This window comes from Helianthus annuus, chromosome 11, assembly GCF_002127325.2.
Source record: "Helianthus annuus cultivar XRQ/B chromosome 11, HanXRQr2.0-SUNRISE, whole genome shotgun sequence".
NCBI classification, from domain to species: Eukaryota; Viridiplantae; Streptophyta; class Magnoliopsida; order Asterales; family Asteraceae; genus Helianthus; species Helianthus annuus.
In genome coordinates this window covers 57,409,370-57,424,161 of record NC_035443.2, presented here as the reverse complement: position 1 = coordinate 57,424,161, position 14,792 = coordinate 57,409,370, and the positions used below count along the sequence as shown (strand labels likewise).

The 14,792-nt window shown below is 40.7% G+C and overlaps 1 long non-coding RNA gene across 1 annotated transcript; it reads right to left on the bottom strand.

The window, feature by feature from the left end:
* Positions 1 to 2,447: 2,447 nt before the first annotated feature.
* On the bottom strand, positions 2,448 to 5,596 carry LOC110921229. The gene is made up of 4 exons (XR_002582266.2): positions 5,308 to 5,596; positions 4,660 to 4,711; positions 4,437 to 4,494; positions 2,448 to 3,867 (listed from the first exon to the last, which is right to left on the bottom strand). It is a non-coding gene; the product is annotated as an uncharacterized LOC110921229 (long non-coding RNA).
* Between the last annotated feature and the right edge of the window lie 9,196 nt (positions 5,597 to 14,792).

Here is a 14,792-nt window from a genome sequence, read left to right as displayed (position 1 = left end):
CCGTCTTTAATCATAAGTAGCCCAGCTAAACTATTCCATGAAATAATATATTTTTGCATAAGGCATAATTTATGCACAAACTACAAACCATCTCTCTTTTAATTAACAGAGGATTTTGTTATGTTTTCCCGTTAAATATCTAATAGTCTAGTACAAGACAATCATCTTAGCACAAAGTAGGCTAATGGTGCTATATGAAGCATGCTTATATATCTCCAAAGATCCCTAAACAAGAAGGCAAAGATATGGGGAATACAACACCATGAGCTAACAAACTGCCAGAAAACCGAAGCAAACATACAAGAAGTGAACACATGATCGACTGTCTCCCTTTCTTTGTTACGCATATCATCGATGAGTATATGTTTACGGATGTTGATATTATTGTAAACAAATATATGAAAAATAAATTAAATTTAGTAAATCAAAATGATGTATATCACGTGTGGAAGGACCACAGTGTTAAATATTGTTTTGTTGAAATAACTCGTTAAGAAAAGCATGCTTCGGTTATTGAATGGTAATTTATTACTCTTTTTTTTGAACGATTAATTTCTTCAATCCCCTATCGTCTATAGGACTTGAACCCAAGACCTCTCCCTTCCCAATCTTCCTTTGCCAATGGACCACCACCCCATTGGTTAATTTATTACTCTTTAGTATCTATTAAATAAATAGCATGTATTTAAAAGACACATATATACCCACAAAGAAAAATGAAAAAAATTATAGAGGTGAAAGAGAATATTTTGCTACATATATAACCGTCGATATCAAGCTCAACAAAAGAAATTATTTGCTAGAGCTCAAGTCCATAACGGCTAAAGCTTCTATTAGACCATTTGCAATGCGATCTATTTACCACCACAAACTCAACATAGAGTAGAGAAGGATGAGGTGGAGCGGAAGAGAGGAAAGTTTGTGGAAAACAAGGGCGGAGCTATATGTGCGGGTGAGGGCGTGCCCTCTTGAAAAAATTAGTGTAATTTGTAGGCAAAAATCTCGATCGTCTTTCTAGAAAATGTTTTAGGTTCATTTGGCATAGTATTATATAAGGTGTTTTAAATTTTATGCCTAGAATACATTTTATTGTGTTTTAAATTGTTATATTTGATGTTTCTTTTTATTTAATACCATGTTAAAAGAATCTAAAACATTATGATTAAAATTTGAAACGCAATGGTTACATAAATTTCTCATACTTTTTAGAAGTTTTGACTTTGAAGCAAACTCCTAACACACACACATGTGTGTGTATATATATATATATATATATATATATATATATATGTGGCAATTATAGAGGAAACACCCCCCCCCCCCATCTTGAGTTCAAAAAACTCAAGAAACTCAATGAATGAACCATATATTGTCACGTGTTATAACCTTTTTCCAGATTTATGACATGTAATAGCTTTGTTAGGAGAGAGAAAGTCGATATGTTACACTTCTTTTGATCGTTTACGTAGTGTGACATCACATGTTACACTTTTTTTATGTTTTCAATAACAAATTTTGCAGGTTTTACAAAGTGTAAAATTTTCAAACTTAAATTTTACGAGTTTTCAATGTGTAGTGCATGTAAAAAACATGTTACATGTTTTACAGAAAAAATTAGTGTAATAAACAAACATGTTACGTTACATGTCAGTGTGCCAGTCTAAAAAATTGAAAAGGCAAAAAAACTGTTACGTGTACTTTTGGTCAATCTGTAACATCATCAGAAAAGTTGTTTTATGTAACAATCAATCTCAACGGTGTATTTTTTTTATGAATGGTGGAGATTGAGTTTTAAAAGTTTTCTTATCTCAATAGAGTTTTCTAGATATCATTTCCGTATATATGTGTGTGACATGGTATATACTATTTAGTTGTTTTTTAATCATAGTTTTATGTATAATAATGATTGATAATTTAGTTTAGAGTTAATTACATAGATAGTCCATGTAGTTTATTAAAAGTAACACCTTTAAGTACTGACTTATTTTTTATCAGGTGTAGGTTCTATGGTTTCGACTTTGTAACGTAACTATAATAACCTTCAACCCTAAAGGGATTCGTTATGTAATTAACTAATTATTACAAAATTACATAGCATTTCAACACAAATTAAATCTACTATGTAAGAGCATTCACATCCAATCCACCATCTTTACCCTTATAATTTAACAAAAAATGCTTACTTTTTAAAATTTATATCATATTTTAAAAAACCTTCCACATCCAACACCCCATACCTATCTCTATATTCTTTTTTTATCATTTCTTCTCTTTCTTCAATTTACAATTTTAACTACTATCTATTTTGTCTTATTATATTTTCTTCTAAAATTTATTCTAATAACTTTTTTTGATAGAAGTTATACTAATAATTATTATCATAAACCAACAAAGTCGAATATATGATCTGAACTATTTGACCCATAACAAAAAATTTCCAAATGAAATGGCGAAAACAACAACCCACAATTTAAGATGGTAACACATTACAACTCAATTGTCCAAATAGATGCAAACTTAAACAAAAGTTGAGCTAATAAGTTCTACTCATACATATATAATTCTAATGATCATCACATAACATATTTCTAAATCAAACTCATAACATTCACAAAACAATCTAATATAGCGCGACATCATTTATTGTTGGGAATAGAGTAGCCATTGAAGTTCAATTAGGTCTTCTTGAAGCTGATGATGTGCCGAGCTATCTTTAATATGAAGACGACGTTGGATGAAGTCCATAAACTCCTTTGTTTGAGTGCGCGACAATTCAGGGAGATCATCGTCAAGTTGATCATACTCAATGTTAAGACTATCACCATCATCACGTTCGTCTTCAATGATCATGTTATGAAGAATAATACATGCTTTCATTATATTTGTTAGTACCTTCAATTTGAACATTCGTGAAGGTCCTCAAATGATTGCAAATCGTTGTTGAAGTACACCAAATGCTCGCTCGACATATTTTCTTGCAGATTCTTGTGCTTTTGCAAAATGTTTATTCTTGTTCCCTCTTGGTGATGGAATCGTTTTTACAAAAGTTTGCCACTCAGGACAAATACCATCTGCAAGGTAATACCCCATAGTATAGTCGTGGCCGTTGACTGTGTAATTGACTGGTGGAGCACGCCCTTGTGCAAGTTCCGTGAAAACAAAAGATCTCTCTAACACATTAATGTCGTTATGTGAACTGGGCATACCAAAAAATGCATGCCATATCCAGAAATCATATGAAGCAACCGCCTCCAAAATAATAGTAGGTTCACGAATGTGGCCAGAGTACATACCTTTCCAGGCTGTGGGACAATTTTTCCACTTCCAATGCATGCAGTCGATGCTTCCAAACATTCCGGGGAATCCTCGTTGGTCCGCAACGGCAAGTAATCGGGTAATATCATTTGTGTTTGGTGATCGTAGATATTCAGATGAAAAAATACTTACTATCGTCTCACAGAATTTTTTAAGACTCTCCATTGCAGTGCTTTCACCGATGCGTATGTATTCATCCATAAAATCAGCACTAACCCCATAGGCCAACATTCTAAGTGCCGCCGTCGAATTTTTTAAGACTCTCGTTAGCCACTACCTCATTTAGAATACGGAGAAATAGAGAACGACTCATCCGAAATCTTCGTCGAAATAGATTCGAGGGATATACCGGATTTTCTGCAAAATAATCACGATATAAACGCTCATGTCCCTGAATATGATCGCGTCGAATAAATTTACGACGTTTGCGAGTACATTGTTCTTCGACATCCTCATAAAGATCATCATCGCTATCATCATCCGAAGATAGGTATCTCAACAACTTGCGAAAGAATGTACGAACCATTTGATCAAACGTGCAATTAACTCAACCTGTCATCATACATGTTATAAGTAAAAAATTGTTATAAACGCCAAAAAAGTGCCGGTTTTTCAGCAAAAAAAAGACAAAAACCTACAGGTTTTTTTCAGCAAAAAACGCTAAAAAAGTACTGAACTGGTTTGCATCAGTTTTCAGCAAAAAACCTTAAAAAAATACTGAACTGGTTTGCATCAGTTTTCAGCAAAAAACCTTAAAAAAACTGCAGCATTTTTCGGCTTTTTTTTGGACTGGTTACCAGTTATTAAACCAAACTGAACTGGTTTGCATCAGTTTTTCTGCAAAAAACCTTAAAAAAACTGCATATTTTATATTCAAACTAATTAGCTGTACTCTTGGTAGGTGCTAATCTTCATTCACTTTTAAGATTCTTTTACTTATACAAGAATATAATTTTCTACAAAAACATTACTTCGATACTAATTTTCTAATTATGCTACCTAATAAAAGAAAGAGGTGAATAAGCATGCACTACAATAGTCATTGACATGCTGAATGTGAAAGGGCCAACTATGTTAATCCGTAAAGCCAAAATCCCTAGCCAATTTGACTGCAAGCTTACCTATTTTCTTCCAGTTCCTCCCAATGTACTTCTTCACTACATCAGTTAATATGGTGTCCTGCAATGCAAATTACAAAAAAATATTAGTATCCTTCATCAAGGTTTTAAAGTAGCCAAACAGGGTCGAGAGATAAATGATGTTAATTGGATGCTTTATTTATAAAGCCAATAAAAGTATTGTTTAGAATAAATCTACTAATAGAGCACATAGCGAGCAACTAACCTCTTCATCTGTCCAGCCTGCTTGTGATGAGCGTTTAGTTTGACCACCACTTCTACAAGCACAAATAAAAAGAAAGTAAATCAATAATCTATGCTTTGAGGAAAGAAGTTATTTCTGATCAAGCACTTGAATTTCTTTTTACTTCAAATAATAATAATAAAAAAGTTTTTTTTTAAATAACCCTATTGAATCTTTGCTATAGTAACACTAACTACCATACCAAAACCAATAAACAACAGCTGCAACTCTAAACACCCCTTCGGGCCAGCCGAACTGCTGTAACAAGGATTATCAAGCAACAATCACCAGGTTCGAACTACCATAACTCCAAAATCTATGCATCTACACACATGATTCAATCACATAACTCAATTTACAAAAATTTCTAACATAATGCATCTGTGTACCGTAATTATATAAACAAACACAATATAAAACACTAATTAATAACAATAGTTCAATTAAATCATACAAAAATAACTCAAAAATCACTATATCCACACACACATGATTAAATTACATAAGTCAATCCACAAATCTCGAACATAACGCATCCGTAATCAATAATCAATAATCATATAAACAAATACACTATTAATTAAGACTCAAAACTTAAAATCCAAAAAAGATTGAGCAAAAAAAGCTTACATATAGCAGAGGGATGGAGATGTGAAGGATGAATCGGTTGATGATAGAAAAATCCTTTTCAAATCGGAACCCTAGTTTCCAATAGAAGCCTATGTTTACAAATCGGAACCATCCACGTTTACAATCTGAACCTGCGAAGTAGCAATTTGTTGATTTTGTTGCTGGTGATTTTGTTGCTGTTGATTTTGGGGCTGGCGGGAGAAGACAGGAAGAAGCGGGAGAAGACAGGAAGAAGGAGTTTGTTGGAAATGGAGAGGTACAGTAGCTTTTTATGTATAAAAAGTTACTGTAGTTTCTTTTTAATATATAAGGATAGAGAATAGATATAATGGATTGGTTGGAGTAGGTTTTTAGAAGTTTTATTTTTTATTTTTTAAAGATAAAGTTGATTTGATGAAGTGGATGAGAATGCTCTAAGCATCATCTTCTAAAGAAAGCTTTTTGATGCCCACAGGCCACAGAGCTATTAATCTCATCCCTTAATATCATGATCTTTAAATCAGCTACTTATTATACAGTGGTCATATCGAGATAAAATCTAAATTATAGCCAAAGATAACATAAAATTAAAGAACCCTTGACTTTATAAGGGCCAAATTCTTACAAGCTAATACTGAACCTGTTAAAAAAAATAAATTAGTACTCAAATGTGTTACTTTCAATAAACCACACGAGGGCCAAATTCTTATAAGTTGAGATTGTTAGAGAGAATTTTTAAAGTTGGGATTAATGTTGGTGAAGGGGTATGGTCCCAGATCTCGCACCAGCATGGCTGCGAGTGACCATTACCCTTATAAAAAACCCCCACCAACAAGAACTTATCTGTGTCCGTGCGGGCACGCGCAAACACAACGTTCGAATCCAATCGGTCAAGTGATAAGAGGAAGACTTGCCTGGTGTATGAAAATGGGTGTTGCACGTAGCGATGCGGCTTGGCACAACATCCTATGAACATTTTCGTCACGACAAGGGATCTGGACAACAGCAACAGTCACCACAAGTGGCGATGCGGCATGGCACCGCATCCCGCATATGTCTTGGCCAGAACAAGAACGCGGGAACAACAACAGTTACCGCGAGCAGCGATGCGGCCCGGCACCGCATCCTGCCCACAAGGCAAGTGGGACTGACACCACAGATCAAATGGCACCAATGACAGTCGCCAGTCAGCCCACACGTAAGCAACAGACTGACACCACAGTAGGACGTGGCATCACCACCGTAACCGACAAGCCTGACACACCTACAAGAGGCGGTGCGTTGTCAGTCTAGCCACTCAATTACCCTTCTTCACTCCTCGGCTATAAATACCCATCCCGAACCAGGTTTGAGGTATCTCTTCACAACTCTCTTACTACTACTACTATCACACACTTTGCTTCACAAGCAAATTACTGATTCTCACGCCGGAGAGTGGTAACAAGGAGCACCCCCCATCCCATCCTCCTTGTTACGAGTCACGGTTTCTTTCCTTGTGTAAGAGATCAACCAGCGGACGATCCAGTCAGTGATCCTCGGAAAGAAGGGATTAACCCTACTTGACGAGACCAGTGAATTAACCTCCCTTGGTTAACCATTGTTTCATCAATGGCGCCCAGCGCTACTCTTTGCACTTTTTTCACATCTCTTTCTTTCCTGAGATCATGTCTGATCGTCAAAACAATGCTACTGTGGAAAGCCAAAACCCCGCAAACCCAGGGACTGCGGGAATTATCCCCCCAGCCCAAACCATGGGCCACATTGGCACATCAGCACAAGGGGGCGCTCCCCCCATGTTCACACCAAATTTTTCATAGTATGCTTCTGTGATACCTCCAGGCATGGACCTTCATGCCTGGTATTACTAACAACAAACTATGCTGGCCGCAGCATACAATAGAGCTTGCGCTGAAGCGCAAATTCCCGGCGGTCCCACCCCCGCACCACATACACCTGCGGCTCGTATCTTGCAATACGACGGCAGGGTCCCCACACACCCAGCCTCTCAAAGTAGGCGTGAAGACCACGGGTCCTCCTACTGCAGCGTCTGCACACTGGATGAGGGCGATTCCACATATTGGTCCCGCCGCAGGGGCCCAATACATAGCTGCCTAGGCCCTCATGGCGAAAATAGGCGGCAGTCTACAGCCCACCGCGGCTCCGGCATCCACAGCCGCTTGGGACCACAACCCCATAACGAGGGGTATGATCATACCGACCCGGACGACCATACATATTGCGGGGAATCCCATTCGGCAAACAGCCGACCAGGAGGATACAATTATGTTCCTCCCACTGAACCCCGCACTACATACCTCCGTGCTGCTAAGCGCAACCAAACCCAGGCCTACAGGCCAAGGTCCGCGGACGAAAACTCCAAATTTATACCGGAGATCGCCCACGCCGAGGTCACAATGACTAAACTCCCACCTACGATTGGGAAATACAGTGGTTCGTCCGACCCAGACGACCACATGAACATTTTTACCGGCGCGGGGTGCATGGGCAAGTGGGACGAGGCCACATGGTGCCATTTTTCCCCCAGACCCTCACTGGATTGGCGAGGGCCAGGTTCGATTCTTTGCCAGTGGGATCACTGGCTTCATTTGAACAGCTGCAAGCAAAGTTTCTTGCACATTTCAGACAGCAGCGACGTCACAAGCGCGATTCCATGGACGTCATGAACATCTAGCACGGAGACAACGAAAGCCTTGAGTCGTTTGTTATCCTCTACAATAAAGAGTGCCTCGAGATCGGCGGGATAGCGGATCAGATGGCACGCAACCATTTCGTCTGAGCCGTCAAGGATGATGAAATGGTCATGACCATCTCAGGAAAGGAAGGCTTGCCCGAAAAATGGGACGACGTCATGGCCGCGGTCAAGACGTACGCCCAAACTCAGCAGTCTCTCAAACCGCACACTGCCAAGGCACAGCCCTAGGCGGAAGGTCAATCCTCCCGCCAAGACACCAAGCACAACAACAAGCGCAACCGGGACACGTGGAATCGCGGCAACAATTCCAAACCGTACGTCCCACGCAGTCACCAGCCCAACGCAAGGGCAACGATCAACGCCCAGCGCGACAACCGGGCATCCAAGAAGGAATCTCGGGACTGTAATTGGACCGAGATCAATCAGTCGCCAAGAGACGTCCTCCTCACGGACGCACAATTCTTGCGACCGGCCCAACCAATGAAGTCCAAAAAGAACCAAGATCTCACGCTTTACTGTGAGTATCACAAGGACTCGGGCCACACAACCAACAACTGCATCAGTCTCCGACTGGAGATTGAGCGAGCCCTGAAAGAGGGGAAGCTGCAACACTTGTTGACAGCCACGCAAAAGCAAACCAAGCGCATCACCCCCCACGACGAGGGCACCTACACGGGCAAAAAGACCATGTATGTGACCTCAATCCACATGATCAATGGAGGACGTGGAAAGCCGCGCAAAGCGGCAAGAAGACCGGACAATGACTGGAAAGACGAAAGTCTGAGGCGGACTGCGCGACAGGCTCGCCGTCATCATTACAGGCTACCTGGCTCACTACTGCACAGAGCAGTTGTTCATCGACCAGGCAGTACTTCTGACATCATATATGAGCAGTGCTTCAACCAGTTTGATCAGGAAGATAAAGATCGGTTGCAACCGGTAGATTATCATTTGGCCGGATTCGCAGGGGAAACCGTATTCCCCCTGGGCCAAATCACTTTCCCCGTGCGCCTTACCAACGGTAGGCATACGCGAACGGAGGAGGTAAACTTCATGGTTTTACCCCATACCTCCCGATACGACGTACTCCTCGGGCGCGAGTCGCAGGGAGATTTCAAAATGATTACATCCGTCCCCCACTCTGCCATCGGTTTCCCAACCGAGACAGGAGTTGCGATAATCTACGCCCGCAAAGAGGTTATGTCCACGGACGAGCTGCGATTGACCAAGACGGCGAGGCTCACCCCCAACACCCAACCAGAGAAATGGGTACTTAACGCAAGGTTCCCAGAACAGACGGTCACGTTGGGTCACGCCTTGTCCAACAACACCAGAGTGCGCCTGAAGCAGCTCTGTCACACCCCAACCGATGGCGGAAACATCGGAGTGCGAGCACTAAGCGTTCAGATTGCTCATGAGATTCCATAACACTATTTGTTTCAATAGAAATTAAATCGAATTCATCATAACATTGTCTAAAAGCATACACAACCAATTCAAGTACCAACTACAAACCATAACGAATATTGTTCAATTTGATCAAAAGGTTCTAAGTTAACTAGGTGACGTTTCTAAGCATCTCCTAGCCGAATTCCATGCATTCCAAAGCATCCTATCAGCCTGCAACATGTATTAAAATATCAATACAAAAGTATTGGCGAGTATACAAGTTTGATAATAGAATAATAGATTAAAACAACTCATATCCATGGTGTAAGCAATAAAACAATTCAGCTGTGCTAGTGTCGCAGTCCACGCAGTGATAGCCCATGTATCCCGATTCTTTAGTTGTTTACCAAAGAATCAATGAGGTAAACTAGAATCCTCCTAACAATACCCCCCGAGAATAATAGGAGAGGTGCATCTCCTATAGCGCTACTATTGTTAAGGCGAAACTACACACTCTGGATTAAACGTCACATAGCACAAAGAGTCAAGAATCATGAATCACAAATTTCACGTACACATAGGATAGAGTATAAGTTTCCAAAGAATCAAGTTTAAGTTTCATAGAATACATGTTACACCCCAAAAGTTTAAAGTAAAAGGGGATCGATTATACTCACAATGATTGCTTAACAGTCGCAACTGTTATTGGATCAAAGGGAGCTCTTTTTAGAATTAGCCTGATTAGATTACAATACAATAAGATTCGGGCAGAATAACGAGGTTGCTTAAAGTGTCTATTTGGTCATTGGATCGAATGGTTGTCCGATCGGAAGGCTATCCGATCGGATTGCCGGTCGATCGAATGACACCAATATGAGAGTAGATAGATGGCTGCCCGATCGGATGGCCATCCGATCGGGTTGCCACCTGAGTTGGATTTCAAAAGGGTGGGGATCAGGGTGGCTGTCCGATCGGGCGGTAATCCGATCGGAGTGCCACTCGATTCGAGTGTAGGCATCCTTGTCATCTCAATCGGATGGCTGCTCGATCGGACAGCTGTCCGATCGGGTTGCCACTCGATCAGACTTCCAACTTTTGATTGTTTTCCAAGTGCTTGCAAGTTTCAAAAGGCAAGTGTCACATGATAGGGTGGCTGTCCGATCGGACTGCCGCTCGACCGGGCGACCCTTGTTCTTGTTTATCAATTTTGTAAAAAGTTTCTAATTTCCTAGTTAAATGGTGACGGTATGACACGTATTGAGACAACGGTAAACCTATCAGCTCACACTCGTTCTGATCGGTGGGAACCACCCCTGTCCGATCAGTCGTATGCCTCTGACGGGTTTATGTCGGAATCCGTGCTTGCTCGTCTTTTCCGGTAAGGATTTAGATCAACACCAACTCTAGACTATTCATCAGATCTATAGTTAGTGTAGACCCGGTTCCCACCGTATAAAGTAAAAGTTTGAGAGAAGATGAAGATACTCAAGTTTTAGAGGAAAAAATCTAGATTTAGGTTAGATTTAGTGTGAAAACGCATGAAATAGCTTAGATCTGAGTTAGATCTTGCTTAGAATGACATCACATGGTAGTTTGTACAAACCTCCATGATGACATCACCCTCAAGAACTCAGAACCGAGAGATTTCACGGTGAAAAGTGTGATTTTAAGTGAGAATCACCTAGAGGATGATGTGTAGAACGATAAAGTACAAGGATCTAGTGCAAAACGTACGGAAATCAGCAAGAAAATGGAGAAAGAAGGAAAATAGCGTGTCTGGTCGAGCAGAGCTGTCACATCATTGAAAATGGTGATGTGACAGGTCTATTTATAGGGTGAGAGTGTGTGAAGGAGATAAGTATGCACGGGTCAGATGGCAGTCCGATCGGACGGCTGTCCGATCGGGTGGTCATCCGATAGGGTGACAATCCGATCGGATGACAATCTGATCTGATGGTTGTCCGATTGGATTGCCATTCTGGCCAATCCAATCTTTCCTCATTCCCATTTTTTATTCGATTAGCGAGTTAGATTAAGCGTTGCGTTGCGTATAGTTTAGGTAAAGGTATCTAGATTACATTACAAGCCAAAAGTTTCCAAGTTTCATAGATTCCGCCAGTGACAAGACCTCCAGTCTCTCGTTCAACAAAGAATCAAGTCTTACCAGTCTAAGGAGTCAGGCACCAAGTAAGTTTCAAGAGTCAAGAATCATAGTTCATCAAGTATCAAGAATCAAGAGTACAAGTATCAAGTATCAAGAATCAACATAAAGAATCTAGCTTCCATAGTATCAAGAATCAAGTATCTAGTTTAATCATAAGAATCAAGTATCTAGATTAAGCATCAAGAGTCAAGTTTCTAGATTAAGTAACAGGTCTCATAGTTTATGTTTCAAGTATCATAGAATAAAGAATCAAGTATCATAGTGTTAAGCATCAAGTATCAAAAAGATTCATATCAAAATTGCCAATGTATCAACATCACATAACCACAAGGACCAAAGATGACAATAGACTAAACTTCAGGGACCAATCTTGACAAGATTCTAAAGTTTAGGGACGATGGGCGTTACAGTCTCCCCTCCTTTAGGAGATTTCGTCCCCGAAATCTTAGAAGAAGACTGCTCGAAGAGATGCGGGTACTTGGCCTTCATATCACTTTTCAACTCCCAAGTGAATTTGGCACCACGCTTTCCTTCCCATCGAACTTTAACAATGGGAATTTTGCTGCGCCTTAGACGCTTGACAGCTTGATCCATGATCTCGACCGGTTTCTCCACAAACTGAACAGCTTCATTTATTTGTAAGTCTTCCAAGGGAACTCACGGTTCCTCGTCGGCTAGACATTTTCGTAGATTAAACACGTGGAACACTGGGTGTACGTTGTTTAGTTCATGTGGCAAATCGAGTTTGTACGCCACCTTGCCAATCCTTTCAAGTATCACGAAAGGACCCACATAGCGAGGAGCGAGCTTTCCCTTTATACCAAAGCGAACTACTCCCTTCCAGGGAGATACCTTGAGAAGAACTCGGTCACCAACAACAAATTCCAGAGGCTTGCGCCTTTTATTAGCATAGCTCTTTTGTCTGCTCCTAGCCTTGATCAAGTTATCACATATCTGAAGAATCTTATCCGTTGTTTCTTGAATAATCTCAGGGCCAGTGAACTGCTTTTCCCCAACCTCATGCCATCTGAGAGGAGATCGACACTTTCGTCCATACAAAGCTTCAAAAGTAGCCATCTGAATACTGGAATGATAGCTATTATTGTACGAGAATTCTATCAATGGTAAATGTACACCCCAATTACCACCAAAGTCGATGACACAAAAACGGAGCATGTCCTCTAGGGTTTGAATAGTACGTTCGGTCTGTCCATCCGTCTGAGGATGAAAAGCCGTGCTAAAATTCAAGTGCGAACCCATAGCGGACTGAAATGTTTGCCAAAGACGTGAAGTAAAACGACCATCACGGTCAGAGATTATGTCTAAAGGTACACTATGACGGCTTATAATCTCATCAGTATAGATTCTAGCGAGTTTCTCCACTTTATAATCTTCACGAATAGGGAGAAAGTGGGCTGATTTAGTCAAACGATCAATGATCACCCAATTACTGTCATGACCGGCAGGTGTACGGGGTAACTTAGTAATAAAGTCCATAGCAAGACTATCCCACTTCCAAATGGGGATTTTAGGTTGCTCTAAGAGTCCAGAGGGACGCTGATGTTCAGCTTTCACCTTCAAACAGGTGAGGCATTTTGAAACATACTCAGCAATGTCCCTTTTCACACCGGGCCACCAATAGGTCACACGCAGATCCTGGTACATCTTATTGGCGCCTGGATGAATAGAATAACGAGATTTGTGGGCCTCATTCATAATGAGCTCACAGAGGTTATCGCGATCTGGTACCCAGATGCGATTTAGATAGTACTGAAGACCATTAGATTTAGTTTCGAGTTGATTAACGTTAGCACTGATGTGTGCAAAATGCAACATATAAATTACGTCAAATGAGGCATAAAACTAACCCTTTTTTAGTAGTAATGTTGGAAAAAGTGTGTTTTTCCCTTCCTTTTGTATTTTCAGGATTAAACGAGCTCAAATTAACAAAAGAAGCAAAAAGGCAGCCAAATCTAACATAAATACAAGAAAAGGAACAAAAGTGGATGGCCCGACCCCTCGACAGCATCCTCCCAAGCAAAACAGAGAAGGTAGAAGACTGAACACGCCCCGTGCTCAACGAGCACGGGGCCGTGCCCAAGAAGCAGCAGAAAAGACAAACCTGTAGAAGCTTCTATTGCTCACCACGGGGGCGTGCCCAATGAACACGGGGGCGTGCCCAAAGTACTGCAGGCGCATTAATTGTAATTGCGAATTACAATTAATGAGGAGAGATAGTGTCAGACAGGCACGGGGTCGTGCCCAGTGGACACGGGGCCGTGCCCAGGCCTCTGTTCAGCCTATAAATAGGGTGCTTGGCTTCATTGCAACTGATCCCTTGGCACATCACCTCTCTCACACTTCATCCACCACCCACCACCATCACAACACCATCATCCACCACCATCATCCATTGTCCATCATAGAGTGTGTGAGTCATCTTGGGATCCAAGATTGATCGTAAGAGTTCTTGACAATCAAGGCCATGTTTGCCTAAGTCTCTTACATCACTTGGTGAAGACAAGTGTTTAGTATAATACTTTTTATTTTTAATCTTTTGCACTTTTTATTTGGTTTTGTATTAATGACTTTAATAACTAGTTGCTTATGTTGAAGGTGACTTTTCCTTATCGTTTGTCCGTGGTGTCTTGGCATTATTTTACTGTCTATATAAAATAAAAGATTTTCACCATTCATATCTCCACGGTCTATATGGAGGTATGTTGGCTACCTGGTCGGGGGTTAAGGGAACAATTTGGTAAGGGTCTTGCCCTTGTTCAGCGTTTAGAGGTCCTGTAAGGGACCTGGGTCAAATTTAGTAGGATCTCCTTCAATACCCAAAGGTATTGGATGGCGGGGATCCAAACTCTTTGACCCCCTCAAAAGTTAACTACTATTAATACTATAACCCGGCTATTTAGGATTGTATCCCTGCTGACTCAGACTACTTAGTCGAGGGTAACGTCACCTCCAAAAGAGGGGCCTACCATAATTTGCATTAATAACTTAATTCATTATCTTTCAATAATCCGACCCTTTAGGATTGTATCCTTGCTGACTCAAACTACTGGGTTGAGGGTAACGTCGCCTTCAAAAGAGGGGCCTACTACAATAACTAAGATAATCTCTTAAACAAGTGCAAAAGTGCGAAAATAATCAAAGGTTATACTAATACACGAGTCGGATCCAAGTGATTCATCTTGTCTATCTGTTTTTATTTTTATTTTATTTTTCAGCATT